The 9,495-nt window shown below is 42.2% G+C and overlaps 1 long non-coding RNA gene across 1 annotated transcript; it reads right to left on the bottom strand.

Moving 5' to 3' along the window:
- Positions 1-145: 145 nt before the first annotated feature.
- LOC142157914 (uncharacterized) lies at positions 146-9,420 on the bottom strand. The gene is made up of 2 exons (XR_012692692.1): positions 9,129-9,420; positions 146-366 (listed from the first exon to the last, which is right to left on the bottom strand). It is a non-coding gene; the product is annotated as an uncharacterized LOC142157914 (long non-coding RNA).
- Between the last annotated feature and the right edge of the window lie 75 nt (positions 9,421-9,495).

The following is a 9,495-nucleotide window of genomic DNA, read 5'->3' as shown; positions in this document are numbered from 1 at the left end:
ATAGCAAGGTAAATGGTAAATACCAACATTCTTCTTATACTCTGCCCCTGTGATTTATGTTAAAAGTCACAAATGCTTCATGGGATTGCTTCTCTAATTACCAATGTGCAGAGTGCTGTAATAAGAGACAAAGGGGTTCTTGTAATACTTTGAAAGCGTTTTAATAGGTTTTGCAGAATCTTATATTCAAACACTTGATTATTAATAACAGAGTCGGATTTTACAAATCCTGCAATCCAACACTCCGAATGCTGTAGCTCCTAAGATTATGTGCGATGAATTGGTCGTATCATTTTTATCATTATAACCATTATCATCTTCTCTCTCTGAATTGTTTCTTGAAATTTCTTCAGATTCCCATAAAATCTAAGGAAAGAATCAGATATTATGATTAATAATAGTAACTCAACATCAGTCAGTGTAACACCTGGTAATTATACTGTAACAATACTTCTACAAAAACAATACTAAGTGTCATATACAAGCTAATTACTAGTTATTTACAGCTGCAAATATGTCTTTGTGAATTAATTCATAGTATTAGCTTTGTGTGGCTCAAATGAACTCTGTCTCCAGCCATGGGGTAAAACCAACTACTGATAGACTAAATTTCTTTATAGCTTTATTTGGTTTCTAAACTCTTCCGCTCTACGCATGAGATATTTATGGATAGAGAGTTCCAGACACGTAGTTACAGATGAATACCCAATACTAATGTCAGGACTGTGAATTGGATGGAGCTACTAACTTGTATTGGCGCAACTGTACAAGGAGGTGCGGAGTCTAACGCACCCCCGATATTTACCAGGGAACCCCGCAAGCAGGATTGGACTTCGCTGAAAGAGGTGCGCAGGTCTCGGATCTCCAGGACAGTTACCAGTATAGAAGTGATGAGGGTGGTCAGGTCAATCCAGGTCAAGCCAATAGGACAATGCAGTACCAAGGGAGATCCAAAGGAATACTCAGGGTAGCCGAAGTCGAACCAGGAAATCAAGCAATCCGAATCAGGCTCCAGAAGAATGGTCACCGAACAAGCTGGGCCAAACAGAAGGTCAATAGTAGAAGCACAATACAAGGAACGCTAGAGGCAGGAAAAATCCTGATAGTTTGGCACCCTAATGGTGTCAGAGACAGGTTTAAATAGAGGCTCAGAAATTGATAGGTCCGTGGTCAGCAACGTCACAGATCGCCGATGGTATGCCAGAATAGCATCCCTACCAACGGAGCCTAGCAACGGGGTGCGCTTCTGAGCCTGCTCAGGCGGTGCTCAGACAGACAAGGGAAACTGCTTCTCTGTTGCCTAGCAAAAGAGCTCCTTCAACCGGAAGAGGCAGGCAGCCATCCCCCTTCTTTGCGGTGACGGTGCCTGACAACCAATTTATAGCTCGAGTCATAAAAACTAAAGCCCTAGAAATCTCTCTCTAAGGTTATATCAGTACCCCAAACAGACCCCTCATATTTTTAGTGAAATCTATTATATCTGGGGACATCTTAGCTGGGAAAATGACATATTATCTCAAATATCATACTTACAGGAGTCATGTTTGGTATGCAAATGAAAGGAAACTTATGACTTGTTGTGTGGGGGTAATATCATATTTGTAGGACATTCTGGTGAGAAGTTTGGCCAGTGTAAATAAAACCTGACTTGAAAGACATTTGAAAAAAGGTCGAAAAAAACTAATTTGAATTTGCACAGACTTTCTAGGTCTGACGTCACAGGAAGGAGGGCTTTGGGTATCTGCAGCTTGTTTAAAATGTCCTGTAAATCTAACATTTCGTAATGAGAAGAGTCTCATTATTCCCGTTCTACAAGCAGAACATGTGTGTTTACCATTTTCTGTTGTTTATTCCTTTTTAATTTACCAAAAGCTATTGAATTATATCTCTGTATGTCATTTTGATAATTGCTTTCATCTTAAGCAATGTGGATCTATTCTCCATATTAAATTACACTTAATAAATTCAGGTCTTTTTGTTCTTAAGAATTCAAGCGTCAGACTTAGCTTGGTTTTAGAACACTATATAGTTGAAACAGAGGAGATCATTTTGTTTATGATAACTCTGATGAAAATAAATTGTGATAGATTAGTTTAAAGGGAGAACAGAAGACTTCCTGAGTAAGATTTCCAGCTCTTCACAAAAAAACCTTAGTGGTGGCATAATGGGTAAGACAAAGTTGTTATGTGGGTGTCAAAGTAATAATTAACAAAAACCCTATATTATCAATTAGTTCAATAGAATGAACAAATGAACTTGAATTTTGTTTCTGTGTGTCTTTAAAAGTACGTGTTGCACAATACAGAAACCCATCACTGTTACACTGCCCTGTCATACTGCTGCCAGATCTCCGGCAGCTGTTAAAACTGTAAAGAATAGATAAAAGTTATAAAAAACAAAAAAACATGGGGTCCCCTCTCTATTCATGTTTAACCCTAGTGCTGCCTGACTATTGCTGGTTCCGTGAAAATCGGGGAAAAATTTTGCGTGGTGTCCCTCCGATTTTCATGGAACCAGCACTAGGCAAACCAGTCAGGGTTGGCGGCACTATAGCAGGGGGACACGCGGCAGGGGTCCCCCTGCCATAATGACTATCCAACCCCAGACTATTCAGCGCTGGGCTGGATTCCCTAGGGAGTGGGGTCCGCCAAAAAAAACGAGCGATCCCCCCCTAGGGACACCCAGCCCAGTGCTGATAGCACTAGGGCTCTTCCTACACCACTGGGCGGTGGGTGTAGGTTAATAACGGCGAAAAAAGTTGTAAAAAAACAAACGGACACTATTTTGTTTTGTGGAACTACAAGTCCCAGCCAGCCAGGTTGCCTTAAATATTGTGGGCATGCTGCTACTTGTATAACTACAAGCACCAGCATAGCCACGGCAGCCAGGGCATGGTGGCACTTGGAGAACCACAAGTGCCAACATGCCTTCAACCCCGGCTGGTTTGCCTAGTGCTGGTTCCATGAAAATCGGGGGGACCACACACAAAATGTTTCCCTGATTTTCACGGAACCAGCAGTAGTCAGGCAGCACTAGGGTTAAGCATGAATAGAGGGGAGGCCCCATGCTTTTTTTTTTTAAACTTTTATCTATTATCTATTATCTCCGGCAGCTGTATGACAGGCAGTGTAACGGTGATGTGTGATGTGTATACAACTTGCTGCTACAACACGGGAGTGTTTGAAATCGCTGCAAATCGCCAGAGATGACCAGTGATTTTGAAGATCAGGGTAAAAAACGCAGCTTGATACATTTGATGAGTTTGGAACTAAAATCTCGGGTTAACACCCGTGATTTGCCGCGATTTTAACACGCTGGCAAAATCGGACCTTGATACATTTACCCCCAGGTGGTTGTTTTTGTTAACCCTTTGTCGCATACAGGTAACACAGGTGAGTGCTGGATCGTGAAAATCTGGTGGCAAACTTGTGGGATATATTTTTATATTTTTAAGAACTTAAGTGAATTTGGGTTGTGTGATTCCTGAGAGGGGAAATACAGACTAGTTCACCAGAGACTGAAAATATTATAAGACGTATTGCAAAGTTTCTTTCCCTTCCTTTATTTGTTTTTCTTTAGTTGTTTGATTTGGCATTATACTGCAGAAGTTGGCTGTTGCATATAAATGCATGGCAAATGATGTCCTGATTGCACAATGTGAGGAAAAAAGAATTCCCAGCATTGACAAAAGCAAGAAGCACTTGTTTGAAGCCCTCTTGCAGAGTGATCAGAGTGAAGCTGGAGATTGTCCCATGGAGGGCACAGCCATGATTCAGAAAATGACCTGGTTGTGGATATTGCCCAGAATCCTGAACTGATGCTTCCTGATAACTCTAATAGTTCAATTGTGGACACTGCTATGGACATTTATTGACAAGCAGCTTTCAAATTTTTGTGGCCAGCAGACATTGCAATAAAAATGCAGCTTATACAACAATTTCAGGAGAGAGAAGTTGCAGAGCGACAAGCTGCCATGGAGACAGCAGAGAGGCAAACTGCTGTGGAAGCAGAAGAATACCACCAAGTGTTACACTGACAGTCAGTACACAAACTCACAGAACTAGTTGGCGGAGGTCTCCACCTTTAGCAGCCGCCTTTCCCATAGAGCTTTATAAGCTCATCGGTACTCAGATGCCCCCAGGACTTATCTCCAGATGTAGTGTAAGTTTGTGATACAAAACCGTAGCGGCAGGCCAGGAGGCAGCGTAGATGGCAGCGGATGGTCAAACGAAAGCCAAGGTCAGGGGTCACTTGCAAGCAGGAATAATCGGGAAACACGCCAAAGGTCAGGGTCACGAGCAATATAGCAGGGTCCGAGGCACAGGCAAAATTAATCAGGGTCACAGGCAAAGAGGCAAATCCAAGGTACAGGCAGGGGTCATACACGGCAAAGACAATCCAAAAAGGTATATACCAACAGCACAGAGCAGGTAGCAGGCAGAAAACTGGAAGCTATAACCGGCAGGGAGGCTAAGCCCTCCCTGCCTTATATACTGAGACTATCCAATCAGGGCTTAGCCCTGTAATTACTACCAGACCCCAGCTAATTAATTAATAAGGATGTAATCAGCCCACAGGCTGTGTGGTACTTGCGCACGCGCCCAGCTGCTTAGTGTTGCTGGGGCATGCTAAACGAGCGATCGGCATCCGGCCATTGCCCTGGCATATCGATGGCCGGGACGCAGGTGATAGAGTCGCAGCGGCTGGGCACCGCCGCAACTCGTAACACCAAGAAAGAGAAGCTGCTGAACGAGAAGCAGGAAGGAGAGAGTAGCTGTAGCTTGCCAAACTCCAATGCCTGTCAGAAGCCAGAGAGGCTGATATCAGTAGACCCCGTCCAGTGCATTTCCCTGTTCTGGAGAAAGATGGAGATATGAACACTTTTCTGCGAAGATTTGAAAAGACTTACTGACAGTGTGGACTGCCCCAAGATCAGTGGGCACAGTACTTAAATCCTGGTCTTAGAGGTAAAGCTTTAAATACCTTTGCAGTCCTTCCCACTGAGATGGACAGAGATTATGAGGATATTTAAACTGCCCTGTTGTAGCATTTTAATATCACCCCTGAGAATCACAGAGAAAAATACATAGAGTTAAAGTGCAGTGCCTCTGATACTTATTCAGTGGCCCAAATTCTTCTTTCCAACAGTGGATTGGAGGGGTTCAAGATCACCAGTGTTGATGATCTGAAAGATTTAATGATCCAGGAGCAGTCTCACTTTATGCTCAGCTGACGTGAAAGAATGGGTATTGGATCGTGAGCATACATAGTCTGCGGAAGCAGTTAGACTGGCTGACAAGTATACTGTCACTCAGGCACCTGCAGCTAGAAGAGGATCCTTTGTGCTATGGGAGTAAGCCTGGAAAAAGGGGCATCCAGGAGTAAGAACACTATCCCCCTCAGCACCTTCAATAGCTGTTTCTTCATCACCTTTGGGGGGAGGGGCTGTGGGGTATCTCCAGCATGTTTAAATTGTCCTGTAAGCAGATTTATTCACTTTTGGGAGTCAATTTGATAATGAGACGGTTCCCATTAATACTTTTTTGCCAGCAAACAAAAAATTTGCTTATTTGTGAATTTACCATTTTCTGTTGTTTATTCCTTTTGATTTTACCAGAAACTATTGAGTTATATCTTTGTATGTCATTTTGTTAATTGTTTTCATCTTAAGTTTCGTGGATATATTTTCCATATTAAATTACACTTAATAAGTTCAGGTCTCCGTGTTCTTACAAATTCACACATCAGACTTGATGGTTTTAGAATGCTACATAGCTGAAACAGAGGAGATCATTGTTACGGCTCACGCCCCAGGTATCAACTTCTAGAACCGCTTCAGAGGTCTTCACCTATAGGAACCGCTTTTCCCGTAGAGCTAGATGCGCTCACAGGTACTCTGATGCCCCCAGGTCTTGTACTCTAGTAGTAGGAGTTGATAACCTGAGAACGTAGCGCTGGAGTTTACTCAAAGGTGGAATGAAGATCCCGGCAATGGTTTTGAGAGTCGCCAGCAGTACAGTAGCGTCTAGGTCCAGGCCAGGAGTCGAACTGGTCACAGCCAACATGACAGCATCAGTATCCGAGCAATGGGTCAGGGTCACAGGCAATTAAGGAACGTCAGAATCCAGGCAAAAGGTCGGGGGTCACAGGCAAATAACGAAGTCAGTATCCAGGCAAGAGGTCAGCAACGGTAATCAATAAAGCAGGAGCAAATAACACAGCAGGAAAAGTATGCAGGGTAGCAGGGACTATAACTGGCAGGAAGGCTTGCCCCTTCCTGCCTTAAATACTGGATTGGACCAATGGGAGACATTTGGGTACAGGGGTAGCAATAGCCACCTGAGGCTAAAATTGTGTTATTTTGCGCATGCGCCCGGCTGCCCTAGATGCCGGGACGCGGCGCTGCAGAATGAGAGCGTCACGACCGTTGCCTTGGCCAGGACAAAGCGGAAGTGACGTCCCGATCGTCATGACGACGGCCGGGACGCTGGGGCAACGAGTCGCGGTGGTGCCTGGAGCCGCCGCGGCTCGTAACAATCATTTTGGTTTATAATAACACTGGGTCAGGGAGGATCATTTGGTTTATGATAACTCTGATAAAAGTGAATTGTGATATATTCGTTTAAAGGGAGATCCGAAGGTTTTCTGAGTAAGAGTGTTAGCTCTTAACAAAAAAAACCTTGTTGGTGGCATAATTGCCAAGACAAAATTAATTTGTGGGGCAGAAAGGGAAAGTTTTAATAATTTTTAAACAGACCAGCTTGTTATTTTTGATTAACCCTTTGTTGTACACACTCTCAGGTGAGTGCTGGATCGTGACACTAAGGCACTGATATAATTGAGAAGCTTTGTTCAAAAGAGATCATTTAGTAAAGATAATCAGGTATTTCACCATGTTGCATGGAGGAGCGCTGCTACAGGGACGTTGAAATGTCATTTTTCAAGATATGAGTGTTGATTGACCACTTCCGCTTCTATTGGTGCAGAGAGATAAGGTGCAGAGTAGAGATGAGAGAAATTCTCTAAAATGTACTGTTGAAATACTTGCCTCATTTCACATTTAGATGGAAATTTGCAAGCATAGCATCGAATGGCAACTCAGAAAAGAAAAGTCATAAAATGGATCCTACTTTATGTGGGGAATTAAGGGGAGGGGGCGCATGTCGTGTTAATAAAGGAACTGAAATCCATTTTTACCCCCAAAAACAGACAGTGAGATAAGGAGGTCAGGCAGGAAACGAAGAGACGGAATTTGATGATGCCATTTGTGCTTTGTGGAGCAGTGTAAAAATGAGATTTAATTTTGCAGAGCAAGATGATTGAACTGAGATATAAGGATGTAGTGGGAGCGTGTGGAGCCGTGCACAGTCATTTCCATTCCACAAAAGAATTTGAATTTTGCCCACCAGCTGAGCTAGTACAGATTGCTTCTCATCCTAATCTTGTTTGCACTTCAGTGGAGATGTGCAGGTGTACTTTGTCCAATGTACAATAAAATCTCCACATGTAAGAACAGAAGTTCCCACTAGTTTGCCGAGCCCCCTCTCAAGAGCAGAGAGCAGACGTGTGCATTGAATTTCGTTGGACTGACCATCCAGGCAAACGGGCACAAGACAAAGGCATTGTGTGGTGTGTATCCAGCATTTGTCATAAATAAGAGTCACCGTTTGTAGGAGGGGGCACATTTTAATCCTTACACTGGCTGTCACTTAGGGTAGAACTATTGGGGGAATAGAGAAAGAGGTCGAATCTCATTAGTTGCTGTGGGCAACACCTCCACTTTTCTTTTTTAGAAAGTTTGATACATTTACTCTTTAGGGGGTATATTTACTAAACTGCAGGTTTGAAAAAGTGGAGATGTTGCCTATAGCAACCAATCAGATTCTAGTTTTCATTTATTTAGTACATTCTACAAAATGACAGCTAGAATCTGATTGGTTGCTATAGGCAACATCTCCACTATTTCAAACCCGCCGTATAGTAAATATACCCCTTAGTGTATAGCAATGAAATGAGCTTCACACAGTTCTATAAAGTATAGTCCACTAATATCATTAAGTGTTTTGAGATATTTGAAAGTTATTGTCTATTTGAACGTCTCTTTATAATTCTACCCTTTAAAACTGAATTGCTAATTGTTTTCTGTGCAAGCAGAGACTTGTCACCCGAATGATCTTACTGTAACTATTGCTCATTTTATGTCTAAAAATAAATCTGTTGCATTCATTTCACAGGTAAAATCACTGTAATCTGTATTGACAACGAAACTACACAGACAGGTGCGTTCATGAGTAATACAGGCTGAGCCTCAGTGCTAACTTTCAGAAACATTTAGATAAGTTCCTTTATTCACAAGTACACGTGACTGAGCGTGATTACAGGCTCCTACCATTTGTCATAGATAAAAGCACTTTTATATACTATTTCATTGGTGGAAATATTACTGGCAAAACCAATTACTCTGTCACCTATGTAACCATTGCCTGTCAAGGGTACTGTGGAGAAACTGGTCTGGAAATTTTGTTATTCATTCCCCTTCTGTCTTATGGTAGAAAACTCCATTTTTTAATTTACTTATTTATTTTACTGTACATAGGGACTGTTTTATTACAGGTGAGGAGGTACCGCTGGCAAATGTGCTTTGCTAAACCCTTGAAAGTATTTTATTTCACTTTGAACAACACTGCTTTTCCTTTTTTTAAAAACAAAAAACAAAAACAAGTTTTAAATCAGAGAAAACGTCACTGCACTTTGTGAGTTTTGAGCTGGAATTCGGTCAAATCAGAACGCCTGGGGATATTCACTAATCTGGTTAATAACGTCTGTGTCACTGAGTGATCCAGAAAACACTGTGAAGAACATCGTTACATACATAATAGTTCTATAATTCCGGTATAGTTCACACTCTTTATCACAATCAGCTGTTGATATAACACCATTTTGGTCTGTGTTTTACACACTGGTGTTATAAATAGAGAACACTTGATATATAACTTACCCAGTGAGACACACACAAAGCTAATATACTATAGACCTGTAACCATTTAATTAACTGGATCAATATGTCGTTACATTTCTAAGTCCTGAACTAGGATTTAATAAATTATAATTTCCTGCATTAAACTCACCTTAGAGTTCATACTCCGACATCTACAACCACTGCAGGATCCTCTCTGGCAACACATGAAACTTTCAATTTTTTCCAGCTCCGGTTTAGCCGGCACCGCCATGAGAGCGCTCACTGCACCAATCAGCAGAAGAGCAACCAGACGCTGCATTGTTTATGGCAGCTCCAGAAACTGCTGGAGTCCTGTCACAATCTCAGCACACGACTCTTATATGGTGCTGCAACCTCCATACACGCCCCAATGGACTGATTCACTACAGAAATTGTTATATAATCAACCAGGACTTTCCAGCAGATCAACAAGAGAAATATGCAAATACATCTGTGTAAACCTCTGTGTCTGTCGTGTGAGATCATTTTCATCCAGC

Source organism: Mixophyes fleayi, chromosome 5 (genome assembly GCF_038048845.1).
Source record: "Mixophyes fleayi isolate aMixFle1 chromosome 5, aMixFle1.hap1, whole genome shotgun sequence".
Classification (NCBI taxonomy): domain Eukaryota; kingdom Metazoa; phylum Chordata; class Amphibia; order Anura; family Limnodynastidae; genus Mixophyes; species Mixophyes fleayi.
This window is presented reverse-complemented; position numbering and strand designations above follow the sequence as displayed.